We start from the raw sequence: 16415 nt of genomic DNA on the forward strand, positions 1-16415 counted from the left end.
GACCTTCTCTTTTGCTTGATCTAAAATGTCTTTCTCCATGGTCTGAACCTCTAACAATTTACTTAACATCTTTTCGGTTTGTTTTTTACTAATTTCTAATCTACTATAAAGATAACGCAACCCAATAAGATAACAACAAAACAAAACCGAAACTGAATGAAACAAAAACGGAATAAAAAATCGTTGTATCAATTTTCTCTTCCTCAGGGCTGACAAACTTCAAACCTTTAGCCAACCATTTTTCTCAGTTTGCCTGAGAAATTTCTAGGGATAGGCAGCTTGAAACAAAAACAAAATAAATCACAACAGGAACACATTGTTTTTTGACGTGATCACCCATTCTCTCGCCTTCCCTCAGGGGCAAGCAATTTCACTTACCTCCAAGCTTTAGACGTTCCCCGTACGGGCCACCAAATGCCACAGTCTGGCTGGGCACACAATCACGAGCCACCACACAGCTTGTAGATTCAAACAGCAACTCTTTATTCCCGAACTCATACCAGCCGTCTACAATCACGTTCTGGGGAAATCCACGTTCTCTGCCCAAATCCACGTTCTCTCCCAAATTCACCTCCACTGGGCTTCTGTCTCCCAAGATATACTGTCTGAATCCCGTGAGAACTCAAGGGGAACTTAGGCAGCAGGATACGCCCTATTCCCAGCAGGAATAATCTTAAACCTTAAACCTGGAACCTAAACTGGGAACGCCCTAAACACGATTATGTTAAACCGGGAACACCCTAATCCGCCCTGGTCCTTGAGCAAGGTCAACTACATTCAATGTCACTGCAAAATGTCAGCAACATGGGGTACGCTGGCAAGGAAATTGTCATACCTACTTGGCTAATGGCTCCCAGCAGAAAGGTAGAAATTGACAGTGGAGAAATATAACAGTGGTTCACTTTATGGTTTGAATATAGCCCTTGCTGCTCTGCCACTGCAACTTATTTTTAATATGGACATGTTTCTTTCTCTTCCTCTCTCCCTGCTCCTCCCTAATCTTCACCTCCCTAATCTCTGGGAAATAGAATTACCTTTCTTCTCCATCCTACACAGACTTATCTGTCCCTGAGTACCTACCTTGAGAACTTTGTGGACAGTGCCAGAAGATCTCAAAAATGACTGTCTCCCAAATTAACAAGTGAATTGCAATTTCACAGAGAACACATGAAATATAGCCTTTGAGTCACCTCTTTAAAAGCCCCTTGTTCCTGCTGATGGGCAGAATTACAGCCATTGGGACAGAAGTCCCCCCGTGTTTCTCCTTTGCTCGCAAAGCAATAAAACTTCTTTTTCCTTTTTCTTAAAAAAAAAAAAAGATATAGACATGTAGACACATGGCTAACACTAAAGATCAGTGTCCAAAGAACATGCCTGTGCCCATTGAAAGATGCTAATATATACCTGGGGTTGCATGGTAAAGGGAATTCTGAGTCTTTTATATCTAGTTGGTTAGCAGATAAGAAACCCTCATAACATTTTTCCTGCTTAAAAGAAGTGAAAAATGCTGGCTAAGCTACTTAATATCATTGAAAAAGGCACAAGGAGTTGGCAAAAAGTAAAGAAACTCAGTTTAGGTGAACTTGACCATTGGTTTGGACAGTCATAGGAAAGAGATGAAGAAGTTCCATATAGGAAGTCCAGTTGGTTTGTCCAAAATGGGAAGTCTATTTAGAGATTCCACTTTCTCAAACCACATGGTTAGGACCCCAAATTACTCAGAGTAAGGCTGAGAAGTCATAAACTTCAGAGAATGACAAAACTGCCTGTCTAAACCTTGGTTCTAAATGGAAGAGATTGATTTTCCCATAAGAGTCTATACACCTGTACCTAGTTTTGCAGCTTAAATTCACACTGTATGGGTGGTCCAAGAAACCCCTGGAAGGTTGAGTCTTAATGTAAAGTCCTGGTTGGTTGTGCCTGATTCTCCAGGGAGAAGGAAACATGTCTTCTGTAGAGGAACTCATCTGTAACTCAGGCATCAAGCAATTTGCACTGATTAAGTTTGGGGGAAAAATGAGTTTATACTTTGGGAGAATATTTATGAAACCACACGTGGAAACAAAACACTAATAATGAGAGCCTGAAAAACAACAGACATTTGGCATTAGAAAACACAGATTATAATTAGGTTTAATATATTTAAAAAAAAATAAAGAAACTTAGAAAATAAGAAAGGAGCATAATATTTTGAGTGGTCAGAATGATTTGACAAAGAACAAAATTAAAATTTGTGTCAAAGCTTTTTGTCCCTGTAACAATACATGAGAAAAACAACATAGAAGGGGAAAGGTTTGTTTTGGCTCCCAGATTTAGAAGTTTCAGTCGATAATCATCTGGCTCCATTGCTTTCAGCCTGAGTTGAGACAGAAAGAACCTCATGGTGGAAGGTCCTCATGGAGGACAGCTGCTCAGGGAGGAAGGGACCAGGGCCTCCAAATGCATTCCCCCGGTGACCTACTTCCTTTAGCCAGATCCCTCTTCCTATAGTTCCCAATAATGCCCTCACATTATTAATCCACTGATGAGGTCAAAGCCCTCATGATTCAATTAACTTCCCCAAAGCCGTACCTCTAGACATTGCTGCATTGGGGAACCAGACATTCAACACATGAGTGTCCAGGATACACCCCAGATCCAAATCATAACAAAAATTTTAGAAATGAAAATTAAAATAGTAAAAATGTTTTAAGTAAAAATTTAATAGATGTAACAACCAGTTAGACACAAATTAAAAATAAATTAGTAAAATGGAATGAATCTAAGGAAAATATTCATAAAGCAGTTCATAGAGGCAAAGAGATGAAAACATGGGAGAGAAATGACAAGGACGACAGAATGGGAAGGTCTACAGATATCTAGTGATCATTTCATAGGGACAAAAGAGAATACTGGGAAAGAGACAATGCTCAAAGAAATAGTGATTGAAACTTCCCCAAACTAATGAGATTAATAAGTAGGTTCGGGAAGTACATTAGTTCTCAAGACGACCAAATTTGAAAGTCTATTCCTAGACATATCCCAGAGAAAGTACAATCCTGAAGACAAATATAATAAAAGTATTTGGATTACAACTGCGTGTAGCTTTCTAAAAGTCATCCCATTTTAAGGTCCTATTTGCTTTCCATATTAACCAGCAGGGAAACTAAATGGTAGACACATAAATTTGATTACTTCTTTCTCCTGGACTTTCTTGATTATGGGACTCTATTCTTTGCCCAGAGAACTTTTCAATGAGCCCTTAGACAGCTCCATGGACTTGACTTGGGATAATCACTGTGGCTGTATGTCCTGGGAAGGAGAAAAAGGTATGTGTGACTAGGGATGGGGACAAGGAGGGGGAGGGACACATTTCTTGGACCAATTATATAGAGTATTGATACTAGGTAGACCAAATCTTTATTCTAATTCTTTCCTTTTTCTTTTATTGATGCACTGCAGTGCCAAAAAGTTGCCATGTTCGGAGGGCTACATTCTTTATTATTTTTGATGTAAATGCAAATGTGATCCTTAACTAGTCACTGAAAAGCTACTTCAGAGAGGAGGATGGGCTCAAACCCACAGTGGCTTTGGACGCAGGCCCAGAAGCTTGTAGGAAATGGGTCAGCTCTGCCGAGTCCCCTGTGAGCATCTGGGTGAGCTGTGTGCCTCCCGCTGTGGTCCTCTGGGTACCTGGCTTCTATCTCCCTGCTTGCCTCTGTTCTCCCTGTCTTCTGTGCAAGTATGCAGAAGACTACCTTGTTCTGCCAAGAGCCCAGCTCATTTGGAGCACAGCGGCCTTTCTGCTTAACAGAGCAAAAGAAACTCATCTCTAATGAGAGAGAGAGGGGAAAAAAAAAAAGAAGTTTGGAGGGGAAGGAGGCAGCGCATTAATGCACATATAGTTTTCTTTGTACTAGTGTCTGAAGACAGCAAAAGATGGAAAGGAAGGGGAGGAAGGGAATATAGCAGAAGGAGAAAACCCACTAAGGATGAGAGATCCTTGATAATGTAAGGAAATAGAGGTGTTAGGCCACATCCAGCTTTTCTTGAGATATCTTTAACCATTTGCTCTGTATTTACACCAAGGGAGTGCTATAGTTTGGATTTTAATGTTCCCCAGAGGCCTGTGTATTGAAGACTTGATCCCCAGCCTGTGGCACTACTAGGAGGTGGTGGAGGTGAGGCCTAGTGGAAGGAAGATAGGTCACTGGGGGTGTGTCCTTAGGGGGGATATTAGGACCTTTGCCCCTTCTTCCCTCTCTTTGCTTTCCAGCTGCCATGAGGTGAACTGGTCTCCTCCACTACACATTTCTGGTATTATGAGGTATTATTCCAACACAAGCCCAAAGCAACCAGGCCAAGTGACTGACCAGAAACCTCTGAAGCCATGTGCCGAAATACATCTTTCCTCCTTATAAGATGCTTGTCTCAGTTATTTTGTCATAGCAACAGAAAGCTAACTAACAGATGTTTCATTCAGTATTTAATATATATTTAATGAACTTCCACTATATTCTAGACAGTAAATGGGGGTGGGATATGATAATGCAAAAGATGAATAAGAATCCCTGATCTTGTAGCACTGACAGTCTAGTTGGGAAAATAACAAATCAGTATTGCAAGGATGCCACTTGCTAATCAATGCCATAAAGAAGAGCAAAGCAGGGGAAAGGGATGGGGATATGAATATGGGAAGCAGAATGGAGGCCAATTTAGGGATGACCATGGGAGGCCTTGGAGATGAGCATAGCCTGTATGAGGCGAGGGAGTGAGCATTTCTAGGGAATAGGTGAGTTTCTTTCCTACAGCTGCCCTCAGCCAAGGAAAAACTGCCCTAACCTTAGACCCCTTCAGGAACCGTGAGTCAGGCTACCCTAAGGCACTGCTGTGTATAGATATCTGCCATTGGAGGGAGGTCGTGATAACCGTGTGAGGGCCAAGGGAGCTGCGTGGGCCCCATGGAGGGAAAGACCACATCAACTGGAGCTGAATTTATAGCTGGGGCATCAGCTCAAGTGTGACCCACAAATGGAAGGAACTGCTCTAATTTGTGAACCTTGAACCAAGCTGAGCCCCAAATTAATCTTTTTTTCCCCCCACTGAGCTGAGCACCGAAGCAAGGACTTTTCAAACCAGCAACACCTAGTAAGCCAGTTTGAACCAGAACCAAGACTATTCATTTTCTAAAAGTATTGAACTGGAACAGTATGGGAATATTAAAGTATCTTTCAAACTATACCAGGATTGAACTGATCATTCACAAGTGCCTAGCTCGGGATGAAAAAAAAAAAGAAAATTCTTGTTGGAGAGACAAGTCTGCGTATATTAAAAATCGGGCTCGAGAGTCTGCTCTCTTTACCATTAAGTTATACAGCCTGTGTCCTCTTTCTTTAAATTGTAATCTCAGGCTAAATTCTTAAGTTTGACTCTCTTCATTTGTAAATCTCACTTGCTCACTTTTTTCAACACCTTCTTAATGACTGGAACCACATTTTGTGTTGCCCAGAAATCTTGGCACAGTTTCCCATGGTGTAGGCGCAGGTGGATGAGGAGGATTGGGTTGGTGGTGTGAAATGACCAAGAGCTTGGATTTTATGCTGCCAGCATAGAGGAAAGCATGGAAGAGTTTTAAGCAAAGGGTGCTCAGATCAGATTTGAGTTTTTCAATAGAAACCACTGTGGGGCAGCAATGGAGAGAAGGGGCAGGGCTGTAGGCAAGAAGATTAATTAGGAAGCGTTTGTAGCAATTGGAGTGAAAAGGAGTCAAAGGCATCAGTGGTGTGTGGACTCCAAAGTCAGAAACTGCCTGGATTTGAATCCTTCCTTCACATTTCCTTGCTGTGATACCTGGGATTAGCCACACAACTTCTCTGTGCTTCCATTCCTTCTCCTGTGACATGCAAATACTAATGACACTTACTCTGTCCAGTCTTGAAAGGTTTAGTCTAGAGCACTTACGACAGTATCTGGCACATAAGTGCTCAACAAACATTGATTACTAACTTTTATCAGTAGGTATGGAGAAAAAAGTAGTAAATAAGAGGTATATGTAGAAGGTGGAATGAACAGGATTGGGTATGAGAGAAGAAAGAGGAGTGGAGGATGAGTTCCAAGTTTCTGATTTGGCAGGTAGGTGGTGGCCACAGGAGCATAGGGAATGTGGGAGAGACATGAATCGGAAAGGAAAAATTTGGAGTATGTTGAGTGGGATTTACCTATGAGATAGCCGTGTGGAGTTCTCCAGAAGGCAGGGGGCTTTACAGGCCTCCGTTTGAGCAGAGTGGTACAGGCTTAGTTAAGTGGACATGGGAGTCATTTGCAGAGATCTCAGGTGTGCTGAATCACAAAGAGAGATTGTTGAATGAGATGAGCAGAGGGCTCAGCATCCCAGAGAAGGTTGCCATTCAAGAAGCGATTTAAAGATCAGGCCGTAGAACTAATGGAGAAAGGAGTGGAGAGGGAGGAGGAAAACCAGGAACAAATGGTGTGGGGTGTTGGTGTTGGTGCTGATGAAATGAAAGAAGGAGGGAATTCCAGGTAGGGAACGATCCATAGAAATACATGCATCAATGCCAGTCAATTAAGGACTGGAAACGTTTCTAGTGGCAGCCTGGCCATGGTCCCATGGCTCATGTGGTTTCTCTGGAGGGAGAGGAGCAGGAGGCAAGTTGGAAGCAGTGGAGGATATAGGGAATTCTTTCAAGAGATTTGGTCATGTCTTTCCTGAAGTAGCTTTTAGATTCACTGACCAGACCAGAGGATGTTACAAAAATAACCCAAGTCTTTACCTGACTTATGCATCCCTCTGAGGGACATTTCCTTCTGTATACTCTATATCAGCTACATCTCTAGTCTATCCAGTAAACCAGTGTGACGTGAGTATATTTTTGCCCACCTCTCCTCTAGTAAAATCCAAGATCCATGAAGGCAGGCCTCTATTCTATCTTGTTTTTCTCGCTATGAAAAGATGCTTGTTGTCACATAGGCATTGATTTCTGTTGCTCACTGTATCAGTCTAACACCCGGGGCTCCCAATATGGAATCCAGAGGAGAAACTTTCCTTCGGCTTCATCCCAGGCATGACCGGGCCTTTCCTGAACAATAGAATTGCTTCTATCACAGGGGCCTCGTTTTATGTTTCTTTCTATGGTTTTGGTCACGAGAAACTAAGCCAGGTTGGCATCCCATTTGTAGCAGGTGATAAAACATGTAGGCACATCTTTTTGTGTGAATTCATTCCACATTTCCCTAGCTTCAGCTTATCTATCCTCACCTGATTTCCTCATTTCCTTCCATTTATTTTTCTTATCCCTAGTTTCCCAAGTTTCTTCAAATGCTTTTTGGAACCAAGTGAAGTTCTACATTAATCATGGGAAAGATAGGATGGTAAATGGGAAAATGTTGTATGGAATTGGTTTTGGGGACTTCAGGAAAGTGAAGTAGGTAAAGGGGGTACCCCGAGAGTATGGGAGAGATGGTATGTGATCTACAGTCCTGGGAGTTTTCCAGAGATTTCAGCCTTGTTAGAGACAAATTGGACACTCGGATGAGAATGTTTTAACAAGGACATACAGGAGTTTGTGTCACCAAGGGTGGTTCTGGTAGGGATGTACGGAATATCAAGAAAAGAGAGATTATCATATGTATTGGCATGTTCTAGAAGGCCTCAGGGAGGACTTGGGATAAATTCCGTCTTGGAAAAGATTTAGGATCTTAGGAGAGCAAGTGCACATTATGTTTGTCAAAGAGTTGAGAGTGGCAGTAGTTTTAAGGGGTGAGTGGCTGGACATCTGGGTTAACCTTTGCTGGAGAGGAGATAGATGCTAGCTGTTGGCTGTCCGTTTATGGAACTCAGTGTGGATGTCCCTGGTGGAGGGGGATCTTTGCCGAGGTCAGAACATGATGAAGCCTGTTCTACCTTGCTCGTTTGCTTCACCTGCCTTTTCTGGCCAAACTTTTTGGATAAGTGTGGTCATTCCCGCCCATTTTGATCTGCCTTCTTCCCTGACCTCGGCAGCAGAGAGGAATGGCTGGATTGAAATTCTAAAGCACACGAAGCATCCCTTCCTTGCAGACTCATCAGCCAGCAATAAATGGAACTTCTTGACAGTTTTAAATTTCCTGCCAGGGAGCAGCTGGTGAGTGCTTCTCCCCAGGAGCAGACTTGGAGAAGTTTTATCAGTATCTGGCTAGAGCATGTATTTTCTTTCTCTCCTCCCCCTTCCTCGCCTTCTTGAGTCTCACCTTTAAAGGCTCTGCTCCTCTTGGGTCTCTAGCCACTGAAAATTAATTTAGGGACAAGGAAAAGCTTTCTCTGTTCAGCCCGCTGGGTTACCCATTACTGTCTTTAAGATTCAAAGAGCAAGTCTCTTTTTCAAGGTTCTTTTAATGAGCCATTGAGGTTCCGGGCTTCCAATTTTCACTCCTGCCAGACAACAGCCGCTGGGAAGGCCTGGGAAACCAGTCTCGCTTCCAGACACTCGAAGCTATTGGGCTGCAGGAGCGATATAATTATTCCCCATTAGTGATCTATGCAAGTGCAGATGGTGTGCAGAGTCCTGACGCAGTTTTGCTTGCCTTTCTTTTCTCCCCTCTCGAAACATTTTGGTTTATGCCCCCTTGGTTTCAGAAAACAAGGGGAAGGTCTGGCTCAGCGGGTTTGCTGATCATTCCTGCTGGACAGGTTAATAACAGAGGAGAGTATTGTAAATTTCCTATATGGAACCAATAATTACTTGTTATTTACTCATGCATGTGAAGACACGTTAGCCTCCAGCAGGAAAATCTGTTCATCAGAACTCCCTTTGCTGCTAAATGAAGCACACAGTGGAAAAGAAAAAAAAAATTTCGGTCACCTTAAAATGAGGTGGCAGCCTGAAAAAAATAACCCAGTGATAAATTTTTTTAAAACTAGTAATTGCCCAGCAAGGTGATTAGAATGGAAGTGTAGATCTCATTTGGAGAAGAGATTTTAGGTATTGGCCAAGCTCCATCATCTCTTCTACCAAACCTTTTTGCTTTCTCTCCAGTTCACCTCAGCTCAGGGTCTGTTTGAGATTAGAAGTATTTCTGACATGCTGTGCAAATATATGCAAATTCGATGCGAGTTCTCATCAGCCCCACTTTGTCCTGTGTCGTTGGGCTGCCGGGCTCCTGAATCGCAGCAATATGGCCCGCACACCCCGTGCCAGGAGCCATTAGCAGCCTTGATGAATTGATTTAGGGAGGTCTGACAGCTCCACGGTGTCAGAGTAATATGCAGGTTTCTTGGGTGTGGAACAGCACAGGACAATGTCAAAGGCAAGAGGGAAAGAAGCTGATTGCACTGATTTTTAAAATATCTGTTTGGTTTCTAAATTTTTCTTCCATATTTATGCAGCCACAGTGAAAATTTGCCATCCTGACAGGGACAATTATCTGGTGACATCCTTATTTGTGTGTCTCTTTCAAAGCTGGACTTTTAAGCCAGTGGTCCCAGGATTTTTCAGAGGAACACATCCTGAGGTGTGTGTGGCCAGCTGAACAAGGTGATCTACATGCCATCTGTATATGAATCCCAAATAGCCAATAGGGGGCCACTAAGATGAGCACCCTCAAGTAAGGGGAAAATTGTCTTGATTTTCCCAAGGTTATCATGCATCCTCCTCACCCTCCCTCTAAGACATTCCCCATCCTCACTTACCCTCATTGGCCCATGTGAAGATTGAATGTGAGAGGAAGAGTGGGTTTTGCTTAGGTGGGAGAGGCCAACAGAATGAAGGTGTGGACACCTGGAAGAGAATGTTAAGATCTCTTGTGACTTTCAGAAGCTTCAGGAAGAACTCTTAAGCCAGCCCAAATGGACAGTAGAGGATCTGTTTCTGGACTCCCCCCCTTTTTTTTTCATCTTTTGTGTTAGTCAGCTTTTTGTCACTGTGACCAAAATACCTGACACAAACAACTTAAAGGAGGAAATTTTTCTTTTGTGCTTGCTTATGGTTTCAGAGGTCTCAGACCATGGCTGGGTTACTCCTTTGCTCTGAGCCTGAGGTGAGACACAACATCATGACGGAAGAAAGATGCTCAGCTCATGATAGCTGGGAAGCAGAGAGAGTGTGAGGAGCTAGGGACGGAGATAGTTCAAGGCCACACCTCCAGAAGCCCACCTCTTCCAGCCATACCCCACTTGCCTCCAGTTACTGCCCAGTGGTCGGTTTATTCAGCTATCAGTGGATTAACACAGCAATTGGATGAATCCACTAATGAGGTCAGAACCCCAATTATTGTCTAAAAGCCCCACCTCTGAACCTTACTGTACTGGGGACCATGCTTCCAACATATGAGCTTTTCCGGAACATTCCAGATCCAAATCAGAACACCTTTCTTGTCCATGTTTCATTATGAAAACAATAAAAAGGCAGATGTTGGCTCAAATAGGACTTGTACATAATTGCCATAATCATTTAAGAGTCGTCATTACCTCCCACTTTGAAACAAAGCTCTTCCTCACACCCTACTTATAACACGTAGTCTGGAGAGCATATGGACAGATTCCTGCTCCAACTCACCTGGAATCTGCCCAAGGAGAAGGTGCTCAAACACATCTATCCCCTCTATCTGGAGAGTCTCCCCTAATGACTTCCTGATGGTTATGGAGAAACAGATCCTGTATGTGGATGTCTAAAAGAGAAGAGAGTGGTTTGAAGGGATCAACAGTATTCAGTGAATATGTTCAATCCTGCAAACCACACCCTGCTGAGACTCACAGCTGTATGTGGAAAACCACCTGGATTCCAGTCCTAATAGTGAGTCTAACCCAACATCATCACGGCTCAGTGTCACTCTAGGCTCATGCTTCCACTATGCTAAGAGTACAGGGCCTAAGATTGTGTCCAGGTTTTTATATTAAACTGACATATGATTCTTTAGCAACTGGGAGTCTAAAGCCATCATTTGTTTCCTCTTGCCTGGGTATCTAAATATGCATTTAATTATCTCCTGATTGGCAACAAAATTCTCCTATGGAAATTTAGTTTCCCTTACTTGTGAAAGACAGCAAGATGTTTCAAAAAGTCATTTGTTACTCAGCTTCTTGGGCCTAAGATCCAGAAGTTCTGGGTGTTGATGGCCTGTTTTGGGGATGTTCAAACATTCTTTGGGCTTCCAGCCCTCAAGAGAGAACATCTGTCCTGGCTAGCTATGAAACACTCTTGGTGGGAGCACCCTTTATTCACCTCAGAGAAGTCTGTCTTTCCCACACAGAGATGCTTCTCAAACTGATGTAGAAAGCACCCACCCATCTCAATTTTGGCTCTTGCTAATAGCATTTTGTGTGACATATTTTGTGTTTCCACATAAAGCAGAATTAAAAAGTAATGACTTAAAAGAATCAATGAACATTTGGTGGTGCTCCCTGTCACACCCACAAAGTTCTAGCATAGCTAAAAATTCTGAGTTCATTTTTGGTAGTGTTTAGGATAATCTTTTCTTGGTGCAAAAGAAAAGCAGTGGGGTGTTATGGTGATACCCCAAAGAAGATTTTGAGTACATTGCCTTTTCTATTGGAGTCAGATCATTCCAACATGTCTTCAAACTTGGTGAACATCTGTCCAGCTGTTTCCATATGAAATGCAAATAAACAAGAATGTAAATAGGAAATACTCTTCTTTGCATAAAAATAACCAAGGAGTAATATTAGGCAGTGCTCAGTGAATGAGCAAAGATGAAGGGCAGCCTAGAGGATTCCATGTTGGAGAAGACCTTGAAAAGAGAGTAAAGGCCTTCAGAAGGACAAGGGCAGGAGCTGGGAGTGCATAGTTCTCATAGTAATGGGGACATTTATGAGTGACTCCTGCTGTCAGTACTGGTCTGAGCATGTCATATGTGTTTTCTTCTTTATTTAGGAGTTGGTACTGGGTATGGATTGGACAGGATAAGAACTTGCCCCAATAGATGGAATAGCTCACAGCCCCAGGGTCAGGGTTTGAACTCCAGCAGTTTGCGTGTGATTGATTCTCTTGCTTCCTGGAATTAGGTCAAATTTCACAGGTTAAAGGCATAGTCCCCCCACAGAACTGACCTTGCTCTCCAGATCCAGCCACAAGGTTGGAAGGAGGTGCACCCCAGGCAACCTGCACCTCTGAGCAATTGGCAATATAATTTAGGTGTTCCTGTGACCTCTTCAGATTTGATAATATGCTAGAACAGCCCACAGAACATAGGAAAGCACTGTTTATGATTCCAGCTTTCTTATAAAGGATATAAATCAGGACTAGACAAAAGAAGAGAAGCACAGGTGATATCTGAGACTGTCCCAATCACAAAGCTTCCATGCCCTTAGATCGGGTCACCCTCCCCACACAACAAACCAGGGATCTCCAGTGAGCTTTGTTATACCGCATTTTTATTGGGGCTTCATTAGGTAGGCAGGATTGAGTGAATCATCTGCCACTTGATACAACTCAATCTCTCACTTCCAATTTCTTTCCCAAGGTTGGTGGTTCAGATTGATAACAGAAGACTCAGTGACTCAACTCTCTAACCCCCGGGTTGGTCTTTCTGGCCTGGCCAGCCCCAATTCTGAAACCATATAGGGATCCATTAAGAGCCACTTCCTTAGTAAGGTGGGTCTGAGGGGCCCACCTTGAAGAACAAAGACTCTCCTGTTACTTGGGGGAATTCCAGGGCTATAGAGACTCCCTCCCAGGAGCCGTGGACAAAGGTCAGCCACAAAACAGTCTCACTCCAGAGGCTTATCACTGGGCTATGAAAGACACTCTGCTCCTTTCCTCTGTGCTCTGCAGTAATCATGTACAGTGTGCTTTTTGGCCAAACAGAATTCTTCTGAGTTCTTGTCTGAGCCCCCATAGCCTTCTGAGAATTGAAGACTGAATGTTCAGGGTCCAAACAATTTTCCTAACTAGAGAATGCAGATTTCCTCTGCCAAGACTGGAAGCCACCCATTTGGACAGTAAATATTTCTAAGCATTTAATTGGGACCCTCCAGCCAGAGGAGATTTTTTTCCTCTTGTTAAGTTCACTAAAAATCATATCTCTCATCAGCTACTGTTTAGAGCACTTAGCAGTCACTTGCCACAGAGGGTGATGAGCACATCGGGGCTGTCATCTGCTATCAGTGGCTGGAAGCTGAGCTGAAGGCTTCTGGTTCAGATTGATAACATAAGACCATTTTACCAACAGAAATACTGACAAGGGAGGACCGGTCCTAGAGTGAAGCCCACCACAACCTTATGTCCCCACTGTCCCCAAGTCTCTTGCTTAGACCAGGAGGCCCAGGGCATTTAGGATGCAGAATTCTGGGTGCTTGGACTACTCATTAAACCCACAGGTTCCTTAATCTCCCAAGAGAACGAGAGGCAGACACAGAGGGACAGGCTTCACAGAAATTCAAAGTGATCCTACTGTGCAAGGAGGAGGCTGGAGCTAGAAACTACTGAGCAGGAAACTGATTCCTGATGCTACCCCCCATTACACCATGTTTCGTTCAATGGGAGGATGTATCCTCTTTCACCTCCAGGTCTCCGCCTGATACCCTGGAGACTGGCAGACTCACTGGGCTAAGCTGTGGAGGAATATCCTGTTTCTGGGGGTGGGCTGGGCCTGGAATAGAGGCTGTGCTGTTCCAGCCAGTCCCTGATATCTCAGAACATTGCCTTCCCAGCACATCACCGTCATTCCCGAGAATTGTAAGCAAGAAAGGGGAGAGAACTGGGTCAGCCCACCACCCAGAGACTGCCCTAACCGTTTCAACGGCCATGTAGAGTTTAGTTCTTTGTGTTCTTGGTTTTATTTTGTTTATTACCATAATAGAGCTGATGAAATGGGTAAAGGAACACTGATGTGGCAATGTAGGAAATGAACAAGGAGCATAATTCTTCAACCATGACTCCAAGGGATCTTTACCTCAATTCACTCCCCATTCATTTTCTTGCCCTGGGTACACAGTTCATCAGGGTAGTTCCCAGAGTCCAAAAGCCAATGTCAAAAAGAGAAAATAGATGATTCTGTCCAATTTGTCTTTTCATTTATTTGGAATAATGGGTTTCTTCATCCAAAATGTGTTATTCGCAGAGAAATGCTAAAAAAGGCTGGTGGGGGTGGGGGAGTGGTAGAGCCTAAACCATAATCCTCTTATCTCATCATCTAATAGGAAAACTATGAAATTATAAAAATTATCAAGTTTACTTTTAAGGTATGTATTGAAAGAACTCCTAGCATCATGTGGAAAAAGTCGGGTTGGTTTGTTTCTGATGTACCAAAACATAAACTTCAATCTGCATTTCAATATATTTTCACTCCTCTAACCACATCTGATAAGTTATAAACACATTGGAATTCATTGTCATCAAATTGTGTTTTTCTCATACAATTAATCTCAAGGAAATTAGACTGTGTGCATTACTTACTAAATGGAAAAAAGTAAAAAATTAACTATACATCATGAATATTGCTAATTACAATTAGAAATAAGTTTCTAATTCACTGTTTAATACTATACTGGCCTGCATGAAAGTCTTAAGCTTAAAAATCAGCTCTATAGGAGATTCTAAACAAAAATGACAAAACCTTTTAAAATTCTGAAAGCAACTGGAAAGATTATTATTCTGAGTAGGGTGCATGGGTCAAAAGATGTAAAGCTGGGAGAGGGCTCTGTGCTCCTCTGACAAACTTGTGGATTGGCTATTCAGAGAATGGTGATTAATTTTTCCTGAAGTAGCATGTTAAGAAAGGGGCCCAATTGCTGTCTTGGAAAACAGCAGCAAATACTTATTTAGTGCTCAGTACATGCCAGGCATCACTGATGAAGGATTTCTTAGTATCAGCTGTTTATCCTCCTGACTACTCCATGAGCAGTATCATCATGAATGTCATCTCCATTTTACAGATGAGGAAACTGAGATATTGTAGTCCAAACTAAAAGATAACTCAAAATGCAGACTACCAGCAATAGTCTACCTATAGACTCCATATGTTGAACCATCTGCTATGTGCTTATAAGCAAAGCACAGGATTCATGGTGAACTTCTCATGGTATGTAGTGTCATTATTTTTCCTTATCTTGAGTTCCCAATCCCCAAACAAGCACCTGTCCTTGCATATGTAAGGAACTGGTCCTGTATTCACCCTTTTACCTCTCTCCAGGGAGTCAAGCCGTAAATTGGTCCTCTGTCTGCCTAGGATGAAGCATGTGACTCAGGGTGATGATATATTTCTTCATTCTTGCCTGTGTGGTTCTGTACCTGTAAATTTCACAAGAGCTGCTAAACTGTAAGTCAATCTAAAGCATGCAGATCATTAAGGGAAGTACTGATCCATTTGCTGGGAGAACAAGGCCAGATTAACTGGGGTTGGTTCAGCACAATATTCAAAGCCAGCAGTAGGGAAGATTTAAAAGATTCTAGAAGAGATACTCATTGAGAGGTAAGGGTTCCCCAAAACACTGACGTAGGGCCTAGCCTCTTCTTCCCTGGCACTCTCTATTGGCCTCTTAACTCTTCTAGTCCTGTCCACATAGATAGAGTCTGGCTGTGGTTGGTGATTATGATTTGTCTTTGTGGAACTACTTCAGGCAGGGAAGAGAATGGGGACCTTAGCTTTGGAATCAAGGGAATCCCTTCTCTGCCCTTTATCAGCTGTGTCACCTTAGGCAAGTTACCTACCTCTCTGAGTCTTTGTGGCCTCATCTGTACTAAGGGGTTGACAATAGCTTTCACCTATTAAAGTTGTTGTGAAGATTGAGTGAAGTTATGAATATAAAGTACATACTAGTGCCTGGCTTAGAATACAGTCACACATTGCTTAATAATGGAAACATATTCTGAGAAATGTGTCATTAAATGATTTCATTATGGTATGACCATCATAGAGTGTGCTTACACAAACCAAAGCAGTACAGGTCAATCACTGGACGTGGCCTGTTGTTGCAATCAAGACGTGATGGACACAAGCTGTATGGGGCTGCTTCAGAGCAACAGGGCATACTACTTCACAGTAAACTTTCATTTTTACAAATAGGAGTATACCTGAAAGTGATGATAAAAAGTACAGCATCATAAATACAATCGCCAGTAACATAATCACTTCTTATCATTTTTCCAGTATTATGTGCTGTACATATTTGCAGGTACTGCACTTTATACGGCTGACAGTGCAAGAGGTCTGTTTATGCAGCACCTCCACAAAACCGTGAGTAATGCTACCATGCGACTACAGCTGTGATGCCACTAGGAAATACAAATCTTCCAGCAGCATTATTAAGGGACTATTGCCGGATGTGGGGTCCTGCTGGGCATGACTGTAATTACCCAGAGCACACTCATACGTCCATGCCTGCCACCTCTATTACGCTTGGATGCTGGCCTTCTGCCACTCTCTAATACACACACATACTGTTGCAGTTTGGAGGTTGACTGTCCCTCAAGTTCTCATGCTGA

At 42.8% G+C, this 16415-nt stretch overlaps 1 protein-coding gene and 1 long non-coding RNA gene across 2 annotated transcripts in view; both read left to right on the forward strand.

Annotated features, from left to right (window-relative positions):
• LOC125618888 overlaps window positions 1-4530 on the forward strand; it is a 10397-nt gene extending 5867 nt beyond the window's left edge. Inside the window, exon 2 of the long non-coding RNA XR_007350261.1 lies at window positions 865-4530. This is a non-coding gene — a long non-coding RNA (uncharacterized LOC125618888). The remainder of the gene's footprint in view (window positions 1-864) is intronic.
• The window catches only part of Gpr39 (G protein-coupled receptor 39), a 202730-nt gene that overhangs the window by 68617 nt on the left and 117698 nt on the right, over window positions 1-16415 (forward strand). The window lies entirely within an intron of this gene.

Source organism: Marmota marmota, unplaced genomic scaffold (genome assembly GCF_001458135.2).
Source record: "Marmota marmota marmota unplaced genomic scaffold, marMar, whole genome shotgun sequence".
Taxonomy (NCBI): Eukaryota; Metazoa; Chordata; class Mammalia; order Rodentia; family Sciuridae; genus Marmota; species Marmota marmota.